Source organism: Salmo trutta, chromosome 4 (assembly GCF_901001165.1).
Source record: "Salmo trutta chromosome 4, fSalTru1.1, whole genome shotgun sequence".
NCBI lineage: Eukaryota > Metazoa > Chordata > Actinopteri > Salmoniformes > Salmonidae > Salmo > Salmo trutta.
Window position 1 is genome coordinate 10,984,529 of NC_042960.1, and position 23,692 is coordinate 11,008,220.

Here is a 23,692-nt window from a genome sequence, read left to right on the forward strand (position 1 = left end):
AAAAATCTTTGTTTAACCTGGGATCATAGCTTTCACCTGTATTCACCTGGTCAGTCTATGTCATAGACAGAGCAGGTGTTCCAAAGGTCATGTACACTCTGTGTATTGTAATGTGTATACTAGGTGCCGGCAGCTTGAGTCATACAAGAAGCATCAAAGTTGATTCTAGGACACTCACTGTTCAGGCTGTCATAACAATACACTACCACACACAAATTCCCTCCACAACATGGAATAACCTGGATACATATACATATGGAATAACCTGGATACATATACATATGGAATAACCTGGATACATATACATATGGAATAACCTGGATACATATACATATGTTGTGGAGGGAATTTAATGCCGCTGCATGGTCTTTGACAAGGACGTGCTGTTTTCATATGATGAATTACAATCACATTTTGTGTCTCATTCATGTGTGGTAGTGTATTGTTATGACAGCCTTGACTTGAGGATGACATTTGGATGAAACGAATAGCAATTTGAAGGGCTTTTCAGACACACATTTATATTCATATTAAGGAGGAAAAAATTCCAACACCGGTATGGTTCGTTCATTCATTTTTGTCACGGCACCATAGCAAACATTGATATCGAACGTCATCAATCAGCTGTTGGAACGGAATGATGCCATGTCCCTTTAGTTCCCTGATGGTTACCGTATGAAACACACACACACACACACACACACACACACACACACACACACACACACACACACACACACACACACACACACACACACACACACACACACACACACAAACGATCCAGGGGTTCCTTATGTCCCTCCCTCTAGTTATCTGCTCCCCTATGGATTTCTGTATCTATTCTCCAACAGGCTGTATTACCTGTCCACTGCCATGGCAAGCCCATCCATCACACCCATAGAGAGGGGCGATCTCTCCCAGTCCCAGTCCCACCCGGAGACACTTTCACCCGGCCGCGCTGTCCACCGTACACAGCCCCCTCTGGAGCTCACAGCTCAGAGAACCAGTCCTCATGAAAACATTGTGGCGGTTCAGGACTGGGACTGCGTATTGTGCACAGACCCGTGGTATGTTCTGTCTCGTCACTTCTCTCTGTTGTGTTGTTCCCCTGGCGTTCTCTTCCCTCTCCTCTGTTAGGGCATGGAGGGATGGATGTAGGGACGGATGTAGGGATGTAGGGATGGATGTAGGGATGGAGGGATGGATGTAGGGACGGATGTAGGGATGGATGTAGGGATGGATGTAGGGACGGATGTAGGGATGGATGTAGGGATGGAGGGATGGATGGAGGGATGGATGTAGGGATGGAGGGATGGATGGAGGGATGGAGAGATGGATGTAGGGACGGATGTAGGGATGGATGTAGGGATGGAGGGATGGATGGAGGGACAGATGTAGGGATGGATGTAGGGATGGAGGGATGGATGTAGGGATGGAGGGATGGATGTAGGGATGGAGGGGCAGGGGAGGAAAGATGGTAACATCCACCAGAGGGTGATTTTGTCTGGCCGTGGTGACACTTGAGTAATCACATGGAGATGCCGGTGTGCTGGCAGACACACACACACGGACCAATGCACGCATACACACACATTCTAATGACACACACAGTCTAGCAGACACACACACACACCCACACATTAAACCAAATTGTTCTTTGCAGGTGCTGCCTTACCCTGTATTCGGTCCCCAAATTGTGATGTTTCGGAGAGGTGGCTGCACACTGTGCCGTGAAATCAATTTTCCTCCTCCTCTTTGTCAGCCAGAGAAAGAAAAATAGTTTTGAGGGGCAACTCATTTGAGATAGTGATTTTATTATTATGCAAATAACGTGCGGGGCAGAGAGTCGTCATTTCTGATTGTGCACTCGATTCCAGCCAGAGAGAATCAGAGGTAATTGTGGTTGTTATGTTGTCCTCCCTCCACATTTACACACTCATCACGTCCTCATCAAGGGTTGTGCCACACGTTAACATAAACCTGATACATTAGTAACACTGAGACACACACTTACACACGGGCACGAATGCACACACACACACACACACACACACTACAAAACAACACTTTATCAGACCCGTAACCACACTGCTGCTGCATATGAACTCATATTGACACACACACATGACGTGCTAGTTGCTACACACATCCCAGTGCAGACTTAGGCCTTGGTTCTGCACGTGCAACAGAGAGAGAGAGAGCTAGAGAAACGTCTCTGAAATATGGACTTGATTTTGCATGAAGCACCGTTGCTCGTTTGCTTGTCAGTTTGTTACGCTACCAGAGAGAGAGAGAGAGAGAGAGAGAGAGAGAGAGAGAGAGAGAGAGAGAGAGAGAGAGAGAGAGAGAGAGAGAGAGAGAGAGAGAGAGAGAGAGAGAGAGAGGCGGCGGCCGCTGCTGTAAAATGAAGGTTCCTCTGAAGTCACACGGCTGTCTCTTCCAGTCTCAGGTCTCTGTCAGGGGTCCCTTCCTATCTCCATAAAAGTCAATACATAAAAACACTCATTAAAATAATTACTAAAACTATGGTTTTAATTCAAAAAGTTTGTGCTCAAGCCAGCCAAAGCTTTTTGGGAGGGATTTTATGATTTTAGGAATTTCAACGGGGTGGTGGTGGAGTGTTTTCTATTATTATTATTTATTTATTTATTCTTTATCGTTGTGGGTCTGATTGGACCTCCTGTGGTGTTGCTCTGACAACTCTGCAGCATGTGCAGATGCGATGTTAATTAATGAGGAATGCATGAAAAATCTATTATGCTAATGGTCTGTTTGTCATTTCTCAACAACAACAAAAAAACGTATCCAATTGGGTCAGAGGAGGAAGAGGGATGTTAGGAGAGTGCTGGGTGAAAATGGTGTCAGATTAGTATATGAAAGTTGTTGTTTGACAATGCCATGTTTAGCGGGTTAGCGTAACTCAATGTTGGAGACAATGGTTATCAACATGAGCCGGTTTGTCGCGTTACGGCTGAGTTTAATTAGATCCCTGTACTGTACATTTTGTGAGGGATTTTTTTTTATAGTGGACGGTTCTTTAATATAATGGAATATTCTGGGTTATGGTGGCGATATGGTCTCACTAATGTAAGTCTCCTCTCAGCATGTCGTGAATAACCATACCAGAGTTGAAAGGAGGTCTTTTCAGACGGAAGGGTAGGGCGCCACAGTACACCCCCATTGCAATTTGGAGGAGCTTTTTTGTGCTGAATATTTCCAGCACCACAGGAACTTCCACCCATCCCTTGCATTCTGACCAATCCCTAGCCTCCCTCCCCGCTTGGCTCCCCAAATCTAATTTTTGCCTTAGCAACAGGCCTACACTCCACGTTTATTTCGCCATCCCATTCATTTGTGTGCCTCGCTTTTGATTTGCCCGCTAAACTCCCTTTTCTTTCATTCCTTTTTTCTTCCATTTCTTTACCAACAACCGACTCTACCCGGATCCCAGATATGAGTGCTTTCTTTAACTTTAAGTATGCTTCCTTGTCTTTACATAGTTCCTGTTTTGTGTTTGACATGTTGAATGCTGTATCTCGACACCGACAGTGAGAAGCAGGGGTTGGAACCCCCCCCCCAAAAAAAAAAATCCAATAATTTAGTTCTGAACAGAATTATGTTTTCAGCTACACTTTTCAATCAGTGGGTAGGGACAGGTCACAGTTCAGGCATAGTGAATCAGACAGACTGGTTGAGTTATCCATACAGACGTGTCCACAATTTCGTCAATATTTTACGGCAGATAGCCTAGCGGTTAGAGCACTGGGCAAGTAATCGAAAGGTTGCTGGTTGGAATACCCAAGCTGACGAGGTGAAAAATCTGTCGATGTGCAAGGCACTTAACCCTCATTTTCTCCAGCGACTCTGTGGCACTATGACTGACCCTGTAAAACAACACATTTCACTTCACCGATCTGGTGTGACAATAAAACCTTTTTTTAAATATATATATATATATATAAAAATGTATTTTGTTTTTTACTGTGCAAGCTTTTACATGTATTATATGAATGTATCTGTTTCTAGTGACCTTTACTTTAAAATGAAGGCTAGCATAATACAGCTGTAGGATCTTAATTTGCTCAGCCTGACAACTTTCATTTTAAAATTGTAGTTTATTTGAGGTTTAAAAAAGCTTCTGAAGTTTCTAATTTCCACTTTTAAAAAATGTATCGACCCCTACAAAAATGTCAATTAATTATAATCCACATAATTATTCACATTTCCAGTTGCTGCAGGAGTATTTCCCTGCTGTAGCAAACTGGCTCAAATTAAGATCCTACATCTGTAGTTGTAGTAGCTCATGCAGGACTAAATTAAAGGTTTGCGTCGCATGAAAGCTACTGCAGCATAATAGAAAAAACATATACAGTATCATGTTAACACAGTATAGTATACATAAACTACATATGTACATTCAACTATGCCAGCGGAGGCTGGTGCGGGGAGGACGGCTCATAATAATGGCTGGAATGGAATGGTATCAAACACATGAAAACCATCTTTTATACCATTCCGTTTATTCCTTTCCGGACATTATTATGAGCCGCCCTCCCCTTAACAGCATCCACTGGTATAGTCTAATATATATATGTAGTTTATGTATAGTTAAGGGAGCTACGGTGAGTAGATAATTAACCCAATGATGAAGACATGAATGAGGACCAGATGCCTGCTGTCCACACACACGCGCACACACACACACACACACACACACACACACACACACACACACACACACACACACACACACACACACACACACACACACACACACACACACACACACACACACACACACACACACACACACACACAATTAAACACACACACACCCAATCACCTGCTTGCTCTCTTCCTCCACATCTGTTCATCTTGTTTTTCCTCCTCACCACTCCTTCCTCCTCCTCCCTGCCAATTCACAGTTTGCTAACCAGATGCCATCCTAACAGTAGAAACGATATGATTACAGCCTGATAGTATACTCATTCCACTGACTTATGTGCATTCAAGTGTGTCTATCTACAGTTGGCCTGCTTGGAAATGAACAGTGTGTCTATCTACAGTTGGCCTGCTTGGAAATGAACAGTGTGTCTATCTACAGTTGGCCTGCTTGGAAATGAACAGTGTGTCTATCTACAGTTGGCCTGCTTGGAAATTAACAGTGTGTCTATCTACAGTTGGCCTGCTTGGAAATTAACAGTGTGTCTATCTTCATTGTGGGGAAGTGACCTGATATTTTATGTATTTTTATTTCACCTTTATTTAACCAAGTAGGCTAGTTGGGAACAAGTTCTCATTTGCAACTGCGACCTGGCCAAGATAAAGCATAGCAATTCCACACATACAACAACACAGAGTTACACATGGAATAAACAAAACATAGTTTTGGTAGATGGAATGGTAGATGTGCAGAAGATGAATGTGCAAGTTGGGATACTGGGGTGCAAAGGAGCAAGATAAATAAATAAATACAGTATGGGGATGAGGTAGGTAGATAGATGGGCTGTTAACAGATGGGCTATGTACAGGTGCAGTGATCTGTGAGCTGCTCTGACAGCTGGTGCTTAAAGCTAGTGAGGGAGATATGAGTCTCCAGCTTCAGAGATTTTTGCAGTTCGTTCCAGTCATTGGCAGCAGAGAACTGGAAGGAAAGACGACCAAAGGAGGAATTGGCTTTGGGGGTGACCAGTGAGATATACCTGCTGGAGCGCGTGCTACGAGTGGGTGCTGCTATGGTGACCAGTGAGCTGAAATAAGGTGGGGCTTTACCTAGCAGAGACTTGTAGATAACCTGTAGCCAGTGGGTTTGGCGACGAGTATGAAGCGAGGGCCAACCAACGAGAGCGTACAGGTCGCAATGGTGGGTAGTATATGGGGCTTTGGTGACAAAACGGATGGCACTGGGATAGACTGCATCCAATTTGTTGAGTAGAGTGTCTGAGGCTATTTTATAGATGACATCACCGAAGTCGAGGATCGGTAGGATGGTCAGTTTTACGAGGGTATGTTTGGCAGCATGAGTGAAGGATGCTTTGTTGCGAAATAGGAAGCCGATTCTGGATTTAATTTTGGATTAGAGATGCTTAATGTGAGTCTGGAAGGAGAGTTTACAGTCTAACCAGACACCTAGCTATTTGTAATTGTCCTATATAATGAAAATAGACAGTCATAGCTCTGAATGTGCTTGTGACTGACAAACGTAGACTAAATTACTAAAGACTGAAGGAACCATCCTGTTATTCAATCATATTATTTGGTATTAAGCAAGAATTGTAATCAGGGGAATTGGTACATACTCCGAGATTCACACAAGTGCCAAAAAAAGACGTGAAGTGAAAAGGGGTCAAAAGAGCAAGGAAGGATGTTTGAGAGCACCTCTCGACTGAACACGGTGCTGGAAAGCCTTTGTGAAAAGAAACCTCGCCCGTTCTCTGCTCTCCTTGTGAAAAAAGACAAGACGAGAAGACCTGTGTCTTTGTCCTTCATCGGTGACGTTATTTATTAATTGTATTAAAAAATGTATTAGGCTTGAAACGATTAGAACTATTGACCAGACTTAACCCATGTGAAGGCATAAATACCCTTTCTGTTAACAGTTCATATATCATACAAAATATTATATTACACATGTATATTGTATGTATCTATTTTTGAAGTCTCCTCGTCTTTACACAATATGAAAGATACTTTTACAGCAGTAGCATAACCAAGTATTAGCCCAGCGCAGAGAACAAAGTCTCCTGCCACTCCTCTCTCCTTTGTAAGGAACACACATGAAATAGTGTTCAGAACCACTGTGAACCTACTAATTTTAAAGAAGGAACAAAGTCGTCCATTGTCGTGGGAGACCATCATTCTGACGCAATTATCTCAACTCCCTGCTGCTCCTGTTCTCTGTGGTAGTCTATCAACTAGCCCAATGAGTCCTCTCTCATCTGAGAAATATATTCATTATCTATACGGCAGTGTGAATGCCTATGCCCTGGCTCCTGCCTCCTGCCATCCCCGCTACGAGTACGACTTGTTCTCTCTGTTAGTCGTGTTCATATTCTCTATTGGTAATTATCTCCAGCCTCTTGAAGGTCAAAATGCTTCTTAGCGAAAGAAAGAGAGAGAGACGTGAGAGAAAAATAGATGATTTTATTGAATTTAGTTCTCAATTAAACTTGACCGAGGGTAATGGGCCAATGTGGGAATATGTTGTGTTCTCAGTGAGTCAACATCTATGGGTATCTGAGTACCTGGGCTTGAGTAGTTGTTAATCATGTGTTGGCATCTTAAAGGTCAAGAAGGTGCATCCTGTTCTGTGGGATTTGTTTAACTCAGGCAAATACAATATACAAATAAATAACAGTATACATTTGAAAGCCAACACATGATTTCCAAGTGTATTTCCCCAAAGTTTACACAAATCTTTTGAGAATATTACAACAATAGAGGCAATTGCCAGACAATTGTAAAAGTTCAAGTCATGATGAATCTCTTATTATTAAGGTGTAGTCTAACTCACTAAACCTCCTTTTCCTGTTAACCAGGTGCCCCTCCCAAATACTCCACTCCATCCCATCCTCTGACCCCGTTCCTTTACTATTTTGTTTGGGGTTCATGGTGATGCACTCTTGTGTGGGGATAATCGGGGACTAAGTGCTAATTGGTCCATAGACAGCATTACTGTACAGTTTTTGACGCATTATTCACACTTAACCACTCGACCTGGAACAACGTTAAAGCAATTACTGCTAAGAGCTTTTCTACAAGGAAATGGCCGAAAACCTTTGGATAAGAGTCAATGAATGCCGGACGGAAAGGATAGTGAAACACGTGGCCTAAATGAGTACACTGTTGTTAGCTCTTTTGGAAGTGGGGTTAGCCTTTTGGAAGTGTGGTTAGCCTTTTGGAAGTGTGGTTAGCCTTTTGGAAGTGTGGTTAGCCTTTTGGAAGTGTGGTTAGCCTTTTGGAAGTGTGGTTAGCTCTTTTGGAAGTGTGGTTAGCTTTGGAAGTGTGGTTAGCCTTTTGGAAGTGTGGTTAGCCTTTTGGAAGTGTGGTTAGCCTTTTGGAAGTGTGGTTAGCATTTTGGAAGTGTGGTTAGCCTTTTGGAAGTGTGGTTAGCATTTTGGAAGTGTGGTTAGCCTTTTGGAAGTGTGGTTAGCCTTTTGGAAGTGTGGTTAGCCTTTTGGAAGTGTGGTTAGCCTTTTGGAAGTGTGGTTAGCCTTTTGGAAGTGTGGTTAGCATTTTGGAAGTGTGGTTAGCCTTTTGGAAGTGGGGTTAGCCTTTTGGAAGTGTGGTTAGCCTTTTGGAAGTGTGGTTAGCCTTTGGAAGTGTGGTTAGCTCTTTTGGAAGTGTGGTTAGCTCTTTTGGAAGTGTGGTTAGCCTTTTGGAAGTGTGGTTAGCCTTTTGGAAGTGTGGTTAGCCTTTTGGAAGTGTGGTTAGCATTTTGGAAGTGTGGTTAGCCTTTTGGAAGTGTGGTTAGCATTTTGGAAGTGTGGTTAGCCTTTTGGAAGTGTGGTTAGCCTTTTGGAAGTGTGGTTAGCCTTTTGGAAGTGTGGTTAGCCTTTTGGAAGTGTGGTTAGCCTTTTGGAAGTGTGGTTAGCATTTTGGAAGTGTGGTTAGCCTTTTGGAAGTGGGGTTAGCCTTTTGGAAGTGTGGTTAGCCTTTTGGAAGTGTGGTTAGCCTTTTGGAAGTGTGGTTAGCTCTTTTGGAAGTGTGGTTAGCTCTTTTGGAAGTGTGGTTAGCCTTTTGGAAGTGTGGTTAGCATTTTGGAAGTGTGGTTAGCCTTTTGGCCACTTTGGGTAGGAAGTATATGACCTTTATAATGTGTGGGGAACTAACAGTGTTAAGTAAATTGAAGAAGTCAGCTAATACAAAAGGATATTACACAGGCAATTTATATTTAAATAATTTCAATCATTAGTGTTGTTTACAATACATATTTTCCACAGACACCACAGCAGATATTATTGTCTAATTCTAGTGAAATCATGCAATGTAAGTAAACAAGAGGGCACTATTTAGCTGTGTTTGAGTCAATCTGGGCCCTGGTGATTAATATGAATGTCTTGCTACTCATGGTGCATGAGGCCAAAGTGCCCTGTCTGTGAGTGGTTAAGTGGGGACCCGAGGGAGACCATGGTGAGTCTGAGGGGACTTGAACAAGCGGAGGTTAGAGCGTGTCAGCGATCAGTCATGCTTTGACTCATCTGGTTTGACATGGTGCGGCAGGGTGACATTTGACCCCGGCTGTTGTCACATGCATTATGACTACAATTACTCATGTAATCACACATACACACACACACACACACACACACATACACAGACAGACACACAGACACACACACATTGTGGCTGAGCGATGAGGAGAAACTGAAATGTTTTTTTGTCCATTGTGTATTTCCGTTTGCTGAATATGTAGATAAAGCCTGGAATAAAAGAAAACGGGCTACCTGTAATTACATTATACAAATATTTATCTCTAGTAATATAGAAAAGGTCACGTATGTATATAGATTGTGTGTAGGCAAATATCTCTCAATACTTGACTGTTCTCTTTGTGTCAGACCGTGTTCAAACGCCTTCTATTTCATTTATCTGTATGTGTTTATTCATTTACTGCTCGAGGGTTATTATTATTGCTTGGATAACATTATCTAATGTGATGTATTGATTTATTTTTCGTCCTTTATGCGGTGCGCAATGTGCAGAACACCGGAAGAATCATCACTGTGAATCATCGCTGTGAATCCTCACTGTGAATCCTCACTGTGAATCATTGTAATGCTTTTCATTCACACACACACACACACACACACACACACACACACACACACACACACACACACACACACACACACACACACACACACACACACACACACACACCAATCAGGGTCAAGCATTCTCCACGGTCCTACACACACACACACACGTTGCAGGTGATTGTTTGCATATCGGGTCAGGGATTTGCGTTTCATATCCATTAATTTGCCTAGTTCAGGTTGGGCACGGCTCACGCTAAGTGGCCAATTTACACGCCAAGCGGCCCCCACTTAAATCAATAGGGATGAGCAGATCCCCGGGGCTAAAGGGTTGTGGAAACTGGCTAACCAAAGGTCAAAGTTCATCTATAATTATTATCATGGCGGCTCCTCTTTTTATGATCGCAGTTCAATCACAGCGGCAGTATTTATTAATTCCCCTAGCGCTCTCTCTTTCTCTCTCTCTCTATCTCTCTCTCTCTCTCTCTCTCTCTCTCTCTCTCTGTCTCTCTCTCCGAAGGCCACGTATTATAGCATCATTTGCACTTATGTTTATATCATTGTCACTGTGTGTTTCCCATCTATCCTAACCTCGCTGCCTCGGGCAATTCAAACAGACTGGTTTCAAAGCCGAAAGGTCACAATACCATGTCTGTGTAAAAAGCGGGGTTATTCCAGGGGTGGGAAAACTTTTGGGCTCGAGGGCCACATCAAGAATTCAAAATTCGTCAAAAATCAATTAGCGGGACAGAAAAAGGACAGTTATTTGAAATACTGTACACTACATGACCAAAAGTATGTGGACACCTGCTCTTCAAACATCTCATTCCAAAATCATGGGCATTAATATGGAGTTGGTGCCCGCTTTGCTGCTATAACAGCCTCCACTCTTCTGGGAAGGCTTTCCACTAGATGTTGGAACATTGCTGTGGGGGCTTGCTTCCATTCAGCGATGAGCATTAGTGAGACAGATGTTGGGTGATTAGGCCTGGCTCTCAGTGGGCGTTCCAATTCATCCCCAAGGTGTTCGATGGGGTTGAGGTCAGGGCTCTGTGCAGGCCAGTCAAGTTCTTCCATACCAATCTCGATAAACCATTTCTGTATGGACCTCGCTTTGTGCACGGTACTATTGTCACGCTGAAACAGGAAAAGGCCTTCCCCAAACTGTTGCCACAAAGTCGGATGCACATAATCGCCTAGAATGGCATTGTATGCTGAAGCATTAAGATTTCCCTTCACTGGAACTAAGGGGCCTAGCCCGAACCCTAAAAAACAGCCCCAGACCATGATTCCTCCTCCACCTAACTTTGCAGTTGGCACTATGCATTGGGGCAGGTAGCATTGTCCTGGCATCCGCCAAACCCAGATTTGTCTGTCGGACTGCCAGATGGTGAAGCGTGATTCATCCCTCCAGAGAACGTATTTCCACTGCTCCAGAGTCCAACCCATTTCATGAAGCTCCTGACAAACAGTTCTTGTGGTGACGTTGCTTCCAGAGGCAGTTTGTAACTTGGTAGTGAGTGTTGCAACTGAGGGCAGACGATTTTTACACGCTACGTGCTTCAGCAGTCCCTGTTCTGTGAGTTTGTGTGGCCTATCACTTCGCGACTGCGCCATTGTTGCTCCTAGTCGTTTCCACTCCACAATAACAGCAGTTACAGTTGACCGGGGCAGCTCTAGCAGGGCAGAAATTTGACAAACTGACTTGTTGGAAAGGTAGCATCCTATGACGATGCCACGTTCAAAGTCACTGAGCTCTTCAGTAAGGCCATTCTATTGACAATGTTTGTCTATGCAGATTGCATGGCGGTGTGCTCAATTTTATACACCTGTCAGCAACGGGTGTGGCTGAAATAGCCAAATCCACTCATTTGAAGAGGTGTCCACATACTTTTGTATATATAGGGTATGTTCTGCATATACACTGAACAACGTGCAACAATTTCAAAGATTTTACTGAGTTACATTTCATATAAGGAAATCAGTCAACTGAAATCAATTCATTAGGCCCTAATCTATAGATTTCACATGACTGGAAATACAGATATGCAACTGTTGGTCACAGATACCTTAAAAAAGGTAGGGGGCGTGGATCAGAAAACCAGTCAGTATCTGTTGTGACCACCATTTCCTCATTCAGCGCGACACATCTCCTTTGCATAGAGTTGATCAGGCTGTTGATCGTGGCCTGTGGAATGTTGTCCCACTCTTCAAATTGCTGGATATTGGTGGGAACTGGAACACGCTGTCGTACACGTTGGTTCAGAGCATCCCAAACATGCTCAATGAGTGACATGTCTGGTGAGTATGCAGGCCAAGAACTGGGACCCTTTTCAGCTTCCAGGAATTGTGTACAGATCCTTGCGACATGGGGCCGTGCCATATGATGCTGAAACATGCGGTGATGGCGGGGGATGAATGGCACAATATTGGCCCTCAGGATCTCGTCATGGGTATCTCTGTGTATTCAAATTGCCATCGATAAAATGCAGTTGTGTTCGTTGTCCGTAGCTTATACCTGCCCATACCATAACCCCACCGCAACCATGGGGGCACCTCTGTTCACAACGTTGACATCAGCAAACCGCCAGCCCACACAACGCCATACACGCTGTCTTCCATCTACCTGGTACAGTTGAAACTGGGATTCATCCGTGAAGAGCACACTTCTCCAGCGTGACAGTGGCCATCTAAAGTGAGCATTTGTTCACTGACGTCGGTTACAACGTCAACTGAAGTCAGGTCAAGACCCTGGCGAGGACAACGAACACGCAGATGAGCTTTGTTTCTTCAGTTGTTTTAACCCACAGTTTCATCAGCTGTCCAGGTGGCTGGTCTCAAGGCCATCAGACTGTTAAACAGCCATCACTAACATAGAGAGGCTGCTGCCAACATACTGACCTCATCTCTAGGCCACTTAATAATGAAAAATGTATGTAATAAATGTATCACTAGCCACTTTAAAACAATGCCACTTTATATAATGTTTACATACCCTACATTACTCATCTCATATGTATATACTGTACTCTATACCATATACTGCGTCTTGCCTATGCCGTTCGGCCATCGCTCATTCATATATTTTTATGTACATATTCTTATTCATTCCTTTACACTTGTGTGTATAAGGTAGTTGTTGTGAAATTGTTAGGTTAGATTACTTGTTTGATATTACTTCATGGTCGGACTAGAAGCACAAGCATTTCGCTACTCTCGCCATTAACATCTGATAACCATGTGTATGTGACAAATACATTTGATTTGATTTGAGGTGAAGTAGCCTGATGTGGAGGTCCTGGGCTGGCATGGTTACACGTGGTCTACGGTTGTGAGGCCAGTTGGACGTACTGACAAATTCTCTAAAACGACGTTGGAGGCTGTTATGGTAGAGAAATTAACATTCATTCTCTGGCAACAGCTCTGGTGGACATTCCACACCTGTGAGGTGGATGGATTATCTTGGCAACGGAGAAAGAGAGCGGCCAGACGGAAGCCACTCCTCAGTAAAAGGCACATGACAGCCCGCTTGGAGTTTGCCAAAAGGCACCTAAAAGATTGAATGCCAAGAGTCTCATCGGAGGAAACCTGTCACCATCCCTACGGTGAAGCATGGTAGTGGCAGCATCATACTGTGGGGATGTTTTTCAGTGGCAGGGACTGGGAGACTAGTCAGGATCTAGGGAAAGATGAACGGAGCAAAGTAAAGAGAGATCCGAGATGAAAACCTGGTCCAAAGTGCTCAGGACCTTAGACTGGGGCGAAAGTTCACCTTCCAACAGGACAACAACCCTAAGCACACAGCCAAGACAACACAGGAGTGGCTTCGGGACAAGTCTCTGAATGTCCTTGAGTGGCCCAGCCAGAGACCGGACTTGAACCCGATCGAACATCTCTGGAGAGACCTGGAAATAGCTGTGCAGCAACGCTCCCAATCCAACATGAAAGAGCTTGAGAGGATCTGCAGAGAAGATTGGGAGAAACTCCCCAAATACAGGTGTGCCAAGCTTGTAGAGTCATACCCAAGAAGACTCAATGCTGTAATTGCTACTAAAGGTACTTCAACAAAGTACTGAATAAAGGGTCAATACTTATGTAAATGGATATATCAGTTTTTTTATTTTTAACAAATTAGCAAAAATGTCTACAAACCTGTTTTTGCAATGTCATTATGGGGTATTGTGTGTAGATTTATGAGAAAAAAAGCAATTTTATCAATTTTAGAATAAGCCTGTAAAGTAAAAGAAAAAATGAAAAAAGTCAAAGGGGTCTGAATACTTTCTGAAGGCACTGTATATTTTTGTTCAGCATAGTGTGAGACTTAACTTTTTCAAACCTCACGCTCGCCAGTCGGATCTGTAGTTTACCCACCCCTGGGTTATACAATACAGACTACAGCAAAAGCAGCAAGCTTACAATTGCCAAAAGGAGGTGGCGCGAGTATCTGACTTCATACAGTTAGACATAGGATCCAATACAATGGATCCAACTCAGGAGGCCACACACCACCCACCACTTCCGAGTATATTACTCGCTAATGTTCAGTTCTCTGGATAATAAGTTGATGAGCGCAGGGCGAGGATTTACTTCCAGAGAGACATCAGGGATTGTAACATACTCTGTTTCACGGAAACATGGCTCTCTCGGGATATACTGTCTGAGTCATACAGCCATTTGGGTTCTCAGTCCATACAGCAGACAGGAATAAATATCGCTCTGGGAAGAAGAAGTGCGGAGGTGTATGTTCATGATTGTAACTACTCATGGTGTGATTGTGATAACATACAGGAACTCAAGTCCTTTTTGTTCAACCCGACCTAGAATACCTCACAATCAAATGCAGATCGTATTACCTCCCAAGAGAATTCTCTTCGGTTATATAGTTACAGCCATGTATATTCCCCCTCAAGACGATACCACGACGGCCCTCAATGAACTTCACTGGACTTTATGCAAACTGGAAACCACATATCCTGAGGCCACATTTATTGTAGCTGGGGATTTTTACAAAGCAAATCTGAAATAAAACCTTACCGAAGTTCTATCAACACATTGACTGTAGTACTCGCACTGCTGAAACACTTAACCACTGCTACTCCAAATCTGTGATGCCTACAAAGCCCTCCCCCGCCCTCCCTTTGGCAATCTGATCACGACTCCATTTTGCGCCTCCCTTCCTATAGGCAGAAACTCAAACAGGAAGTACCCGTGCTAAGGACTGTTCAACGCTGGTCTGACCAATCGGAATCCACGCTTCAAGATTGTTTTGTGTGGTGTGTGGTGAAGAAGGCGCAACAGCGCCTCTTCAACCCCAGGAGGCTGAAGAAATGTGTCTTGGCACCTAAAACCCTCACAAACTTTTACAGATGCACAATTGAGAGCATTCTGTCGGGCTACTTTATAGACTTGAAATCATCTACTGGCTACTTTAATAATGGAACACTAGTCACTTAATAATGTTTACATATTTTGCATTACTCATCTCATATGTATATACTGTATTCTATACTATTCTACTGTAGCTTAGTCTATGCCGCTCTGACGTTGCTCGACCAAATATTTATATATTCTTAATTCCATTCCTTTACTTTAGATTGTGTATGTTGTTGTGAAATTGATAGATATTACTGCTGTAACGGCTATCGTTGGGTAGAGAGGACCAAGGCGCAGCGGGTTGCATGTTCATTATATTTTATAACTAAATATGAACACAGGAAAAACAAGAAAAACAAAGAACGACAGACCGACAGTTTCACAGGCTAATATTCACAGCAGTGCGAATACAACTACCCACAAACTACAAACAAAACACATACCTATATACTAGGACTATCAATCAGAAGCAACTAAAAACACCTGCCTCCAATTGAGAGTCCAACACCCAATTACCTAGACATAGAAATACAAAGAACCTAGAAATACAAAACATAGAACATAAACCAAAACCCGGAAAACATAAATAAAACACCCCTCTACAATACACATAACCCCCGAACCACATGAAACAAATACCCTCTGCCACGTCCTGACCAACCTACAAATACAAATAACCCATATACTGATCAGGACGTGACAACTGCCCTGTTGGAGCTAGAAACACAGCATTTTGCTACACGCGCAATAGCATCGGCTAAACACGTGTATAAGACAAATAAATGTGATTTGATTTGTGATTTTAGTGGTACTGACCATGGAATTGCACAACAAATGCTCTCACTGTAAACCTTCTACAACTGTGTATCTGACATCATAACATACTACTAAAGGATATTTCAAGAAGTCCTTTAATAAATGGGGTCGTACAATAGAGTATGAGCTTCTGGAAGTTGTAACATTGTTTAAATCATCATATTGTGTTTTATAGGGTTCTTTTCTTAATATACAATATATGCTCCCACCTATATGCCATGATACCTGAACACTATAGATATACAGTATAGAATACAACAAGTCCTTTAAAATGTGTGGCTTGTAGTGTACAATAAGATCAGGTCCGTATATTTCTCATGGTTCAGTATTGCTTTTCATTTTAATATACGTGATCATTCACGTATCTGAAGCCATATCTGTTTTCTAGCAACGGCAAAGAATGTTTTGATGGCTTCATTGACCTATCCAACCTCAAACTCATGATTAAAGGAAAACACTACAAAGCACCATTTCATATAGTGATATTTAATTACTGCTTCTTTTTTTCTACAGTTGTTTACGATAATGAGGATTTCTATTTATATAGTGTTTGTATTAAGCATGACACTTTAAATTTTGTCATCCATATCCAACATAGCTTATTGCAAGATAATTACTCTACATGCTTTTAACTTTAGTTTATTTTGATGGTAGTGCCGAAGAAGGAACAACCAAGACAGAACACTTTCTCTGCAGTGACATATTATATTTATAGTGTGTCAGTAAGCTCCAGCAATGCCCTCGTTTGAAACCTAGTCTTTCAACAATACTGTATATCCTCCTCAGGTGCTTATTTAATGCTCCAGAAATCCAATAACTGCACAAGGCACATTATTTAGCTACTCGGAAATTCCACTAGAAATATGCAGTCCTCAATTCACCTCCGGCTCCGGCTCCCTGGCAATAGTAACATACTGAAAAATATATACCTAATATAAAAAGCGATGCATTGAGATACAGTTACACGTGGTTACGCGCAGCAGGGTTACACTTGTATGTACATTCGGCGGTGAATTTAGATGAGGCAGTTACGTCTCCACTGCCCAAGGGTTCTCTCAATCTGTATCAATAATGCAAAGAACCTTTGAAATGGATTGTTTTAAACATGTGTAGTACCACAAACAGCATAATGCAGTGTTACACCATCAGGGTTTTGTGTATTACTGTTCTGAGAACCTTTGTTTCCAGAGAGTTCCGAAGCATATACTGTAGCGTCTTTGTATTCGGCTTTCGAAGTGTGGGTCGTGTTGTGTGTCTCTGTGTACGTTGTTTCCAGTTGCAGAGTGGTTGTGTGGGATCATAGTGGGTCATAGTGAATGGCTATTGTTGGGTGTTCGTTCCCTGAAGACAACATCTAGATGTCGTCGCTCAGAAAAGGGAACTAACAGGGAACTCACAAGGAGCACTTCGACAACCAAACCAAAACGGAAGGGGTTTCAATGGGTTCTGAAAGACATCAATGGGGGTGCCCACTGAAAGTTGGCAAAGAACTAGACAATGTCCTAAACGACAACCCACGATGGACCTCCCGCTCGATTTGCATTAGAAAAGACAAACTAAAGGAAAAATCCACACCAATTTAGGATAGGGAGTTACAAAGATATAGACCAAACTAAAGGAGAAAAAACACCAGATTTAGGTTTGAAGTGGAAGAGCATTGCCACTTTAAACATGCCACTTTAATACAGCTACGACCGGAAGTGACTTTCTGTAGCAGGGTAGGAGAGCATTTTCGCTAACCCTAATCTAATCTCCTCACCTGCTTCGCGGATTATCATAACCTGCTGCGTAGTTTCTCCTAGCCTGTCACTTCCGGTCTTAGCTATATCAAAGCGGTGTGTTTTGAGGAAATCTCTAGCTCTTCCAACATCTCCTCTCCAACTGATACACTGGGCAGCAGCTCTTAAAAACCAGCTGGACCAGCACAGGTGAAACCACATCCTGACTAACGAGGTGACTCCAATCAGTGCACTCACCCCAATCATGACGTACGCGTCCAAATCTAACCTCGAAATGGAGAGAAAAACTGAGGCTATAAACAGGTCTCTGGTGTCCAGGGCTGTATACAATTGTAGTATGATTGTGTGTTAGTGTGTAGGGTTGTTTCTTTGTTGTGTGAATGCAAAAGTTGCACTGAGCAATGCTCCTATACTGGGCTTCAACTGAATTACATTCGAAACCATTTCATGCGAGCCAGCTCATCCAAACCCATCATCACGTCCCCCAGCCCTGTAAGATGGTGAGAAAGAGCTGCTTATTTTTCGACAGCTCTGGACCAGCGCCTGTATTCTGAATGATGCTCTGTGTCTCTTCTTCCTCCTCCATTTCTTCCCTGGGACTTTCCTGGGTCAACTGCAGGGCCTAGAGGACATGACTTTCCAGGAGCCTTGATGCGCCAATACATGGTGCTTTATTTCATGTAGCTATTTACAGTTGAAGTCGGAAGTTTACATACCCCTTAGCCAAATACATTGAAACTCAGTTTTTCACAATTCCTGACATTTAATCCGAGTAAAAATTCCCTGTCTTAGGTCAGTTAGGATGACCACTTTATTTTAAGAATGTGAAATGTCAGAATAATAGTAGAGAGAATGATTTATTTCATCTTTTATTTCTTTCATCACATTCCCAGTGGGTCAGAAGTTTTACATACACTCAATTAGTATTTGGTAGCATTGCCTTTAAATGGTTTAACTTGGGTCAAACATTTCGGGAAGCCTTCCACAAGCTTCCCACAATAAGTTGGGTGAATTTTGGCCCTTTCCTCCTGACAGAGCTGGTGTAACTGAGTCAGGTTTGTAGGCCTCCGCTCGCACATGCTTTTTCAGTTCTGCCCACAAACTTTCTATAGGATTGAGGTTAGGGCTTTGTGATGGCCACTCCAAAACCTTGACTTTGTTGTCCTTAAGCCATTTTGCCACAACTTTGGAAGTATGCTTGGGGTCATTGTCCATTTGGAAGACCCATTTGCGACCAAGCTTAAACTTCCTGACTGATGTCATGAGATGTTGCTTCAATATATCCACACAATTTGCCTTCCTCATGATGCAATCTATTTTGTGAAGTGCACAAGTCCCTCCTGCAGCAAAGCACCCCCACAACATGATGCTGCCACCCCCGTGCTTCATGGTTGGGATGGTGTTCTTCGCTTGCAAGCCTCCCCCTTTTTCCTCCAAACATAATGATGGTTATTATGGCCAAACAGTTCTATTTTTGTTTCATCAGACCAGAGGACATTTCTCCAAAAATTACGATCTTTGTCCCCATGTGCAGTCGCAAACCGTAGTCTGATTTTTTTATGGCGGTTTTGGAGCAGTGGCTTCTTCCTTGCTGAGCGGCCGTTCAGGTTATGTTGATATAGGACTCGTTTTACTGTGGATATAGATACTTTTGTACCTGTTTCTTCCAGCATCTTCACAAGGTCCTTTGCTGTTGTTCTGGGATTGATTTGCACTTTTCGCACCAAAGTACGTTAATTTCTAGGAGACAGAACGCGTCTCCTTCCTGAGCGGTATGACGGCAGCGTGGTCCCATGGTGTTTATACTTGCGTATTATTATTTGTACAGATGAACGTGGTACTTTCAGGCGTTTGGAAATTGCTCCCAAGGATGAAACAGACTTGTGGAGGTCTACATTGTATTTCTGAGGTCTTGGCTGATTTCTTTTGATCTTCCCATGATGTCAAGCAAAGAGGCACTGAGTTTGAAGGTAGGCCTTGAAATACATCCACAGGTACACCTCCAATTGGCTCAAATGATGTCAATTAGCCTATCAGAAGCTTCTAAAGCCATGACATCATTTTCTGGAATTTTAGAAGCTTTTAAAAGGCACAGTCAACTTAGTGTATGTACATTTCTGACCCACTGGAATTGTGATACAGTGAATTAAGTGAAATAATCTGTCTGTAAACAATTGTTGGAAAAATTACTTGTGTCATGCACAAAGTAGAGGTCCTAACCAACTTGCCAAAACTATAGTTTGTTAACAAAAAATTTGTGGAGTGGTTGAAAAACAAGTTTTAATGACTCCAACCTAAGTGTATGTAAACTTCTGACTTCAACTGTATATATTTAAACAATATATTTTATATTTTCTCTGGTTGTATTTTTGTGGCTAGACACTCTGGAGAGCATCTGGGCAGCACATCAGCCAAAACAACAAGTTACACACACCCATGCAGGCACACACTTACGCACGCACTCGCGCGCACAGACACATGCGTACACATGCATACACCCACACACCCTTCGTCCCCTGACCTTAGTGAGGGTGGCATCTGGAGTGTTTCTGCATGACTGGTGTTAGTCTCCCAACGTGACTGACACTGTGGGCAACGACCGACCTCCCTGATACTCTCTCTCTCTCTCTCTCTCTCTCTCTCTTTCTTTCTCTCTCTCTCTTTCTCTCTCTCTCTCTCTCTCTCTTTCTCTCTTTCTCTCTCTCTCTCTCTCTCTCTCTTCTTTCTCTCTCTCTCTCTCTCTCTCTTTCTCTCTCACTCCTGCTCTTTTCTCTTTTTTCTACTATCTATCTCTCTTTCTCTTGCTTTCGTTCTCTCTCTCTCTCTCTTCTCTATAACAGTGGATAAATATATAATACATGTGGCTGGCACTCAGTGCATTAGGGCAACGATGTGTGATAATCCAATATAATGGCTAGATTAGTGATCCCTTTAATGGGTGGGCCTGATTAAGGGGAAAGTTGTTGATCGTTCAGATGCTGTGTCACCTTCAGTTACATAGGGGGTGGTAAACTGTTTCTTATTTTCTTCCTGTCCTTAGCTGTACCTTTGTGGATGTTTGGGTATGTGTATGTGTGAGCGCCCTATAAAAAGCAGAGCAGAAATCCATCCAGGTTGAATGGTGTTTTGGTGTTACACATTGTACTTCTGAGTCCCCTGACAGCATCCATCAACACCCTCTATACTGACCTACTCTAGGCCTTCCACAGTACATCTGTGAAGAGAGGGCGGATGTGACAAATATAACAGGAAATAACAGGTACCTATGTAATTACATTGTGATAACATAAGTGGATGCTGTTATGAAGGACTAGACACTTTTCTGGGTCGTCTTTGAAAACATTGGTAAGTGCTTAGTGCTTTAATTTAGGCCTACATTTACGGTAAAATGTATTTAAATACCAGTATGCAATTTGATGTATATTTACCCAGGAATAATGCCAGTGTTATGTGAAATACTTTATTAATGACATCATGTGGACATTTAATTGACATAGAACCATTGGCCTGTGAAGGGCATGACCTTAGGAAGTAGCTGAGTGGCAACAAAAGACTTGGTTATCTAGAGTTTACCAAGATTTATGTAGTGTGACGTATTATGATGTGGGAATGTTTGGTGCTGAGCTGTTTAGAGTCAAGTGATCAAAGATGCCAACCTCCATCCCTGCTGAGATCTCAGTCTTTTGGTTCTGAGATTAAATGGAATTGAAGGTTTTAGAATTGGTGCTGAACTGAATTTCTTTGGGTTGTCATGCAATATACTGTAGTAGAGCTGTAATAAATGTTAGTTTTAATCCCCTGCTTTAAAAGATGGTTTTGTAAAGTGATTTCTGACAACTTACCAGCCCTGGTACTACAGCCCTGGTACTACAGCCCTGGTACTACAGCCCTGGTACTACTAATTTGAATTCTACGTGAAATCAACATAAATGTGAACCATGTCGTTGGATTTAGGTTCAAAGTTGTGTAAAAGAACAAATTGATGCAATTAGTTTTACACATTGATTCAACGTCCTCACATTTAATTACCAGTAACTGTACATCATCCAAAACATGACAACGGGATTTCCAGTTATTGTATTGAGTCATCTGTCTGCGGCTAGAACGCCTGAGAGAAAAAGCAAATGGGATCCTTTCAAGACGTCATCAGAAAATCATTATCAGCTCTCATTGACCTTTGTTTGAATAACCATGCCTCTGTGCTTAATTTGGCATGTATTATTGATGATGGCCCAACCGCGTCCACAGGACTACTCCATTTTCCATCTTTGTCATTTAGGCAGCGTAACAGTGTACATCCAGACGCTAAACCAGTAAGATCAGTCTTTTTCAGTTAGTCACCATGGTCAATTAACCTGTACACTTTATATAGAGTGATTCTGTTGAGCTTTGGTTCACTTCCTGACTTTTTACATGTCAAATCAAATCAAATTGTATTAGTCACATTCGCCGAAACCAACAGGTGTAGACCTTACAGTGAAATGCTTACTTACGCCCCTAACCAATACAGTTAAAAAAATACAGATAAGAAATAAAAGTAACAAGTAATTAAAGAGCAGCAGTAAAATAACAATAGCAATTACTATAAACAGGGGTACCGGTACAGAGTCAATGTACGGGGGCACCGGTTAGTTGAGGTATTATGTACATGTAGGTAGAGTTATTAAAGTGATATGCATAAATGATAACAACAGAGAGTAGCAGCAGTGTAAATTGGGGGGGGGGGGGGGGCAATGCAAATAGTCTGTGTAGCCATTTGATTAGATGTTCAGGAGTCTTATGGCTTGGGGGTAGAAGCTGTTTAGAAGCCTCTTGGACCTAGACTTGGTGCTCCGGTACCGCTTGCCATGCAGTAGCAGAGAGAACAGTCTATGACTAGGGTGGCTGGAGTCTTTGACAATTTTTAGGGCCTTCCTCTGACACCACCTGTTATAGAGGTCCTGGATGGCAGGAAGCTTAGCCCAGTGATGCACTGGGCCGTACGCACTACCCTCTGTAGTGCCTTGCGATCGGCGGCCGAGCAGTTGCCATACCAGACAGTGATGCAACCAGTCAGGATGTTCTCGATGGTGCAGCTGTAGAACCTTTTGAGGACCTGAGGACCCATGCCAAATCTTTTCAGTATCCTCAGGGGGAAAAGGTTTTGTTGTGCCCTCTTCATGACTGTCTTGGTGTGTTGGACCATGTTAGTTTGTTGGTTATGTGGACACCAAGGAACTTGAAACTCTCAACCTGCTCCACTGCAGCCCCATCGAAGAGAATGGGGGTGTGCTCGGTCCTGTAGTCCCCATTCATCTCTTTTGTCTTGATCATGTTGAGGGAGAGGTTGTTGTCCTGGCACACATGGCCAGGTCTCTGACCTCCTCCCTATAGGCTGTCTCATCGTTGTCGATGATCAGACCTACCATGGTTGTGTCATCGGCAAACTTAATGATGGTGTTGGAGTCGTGCCTGGTCGTGCAGTCGTGAGTACAGGAGGGGATGAGCACGCCCCTATGTTGAGGATCAGTGTGGCAGATGTGATGTTACCTACCTTAACACCTGGGGGTGGCCCGTCAGAAGTCCAGGATCCAGATACAGAGGGAGGTGTTTAGTCCCAGGGTCCTTAGCTTATTGATGAGCTTTGAGGGCACTATGGTGTTGAACGCTGAGCCAGGTGGGTTGTCCAGGTGGGAAATGTGGAGTCCAATAGAGATTGCATCAACTGTGCATCTGTTGGGGTGGTATGCAAATTGGAGTGAGTCTAGGGTTTCTGGGATAATGGTGTTGATGTGAGCCATGACCAGCCTTTCAAGCATTTCTGGCTACAGACGTGAGTGCTACGGGTCGGTAGTCATTTAGGCAGGTTACCTTAGTGTTCTTGGGCACAGGCACTATGGTGGTCTACTTAAAAACATGTTGGTATTACAGACTCAGACAGGGAGAGGTTGAAAATGTCAGTGAAGACACTTGCCAGTTGGTCAGCGCATGCTTGCAGTACAACGTCCTGGTAATCCATCTGGC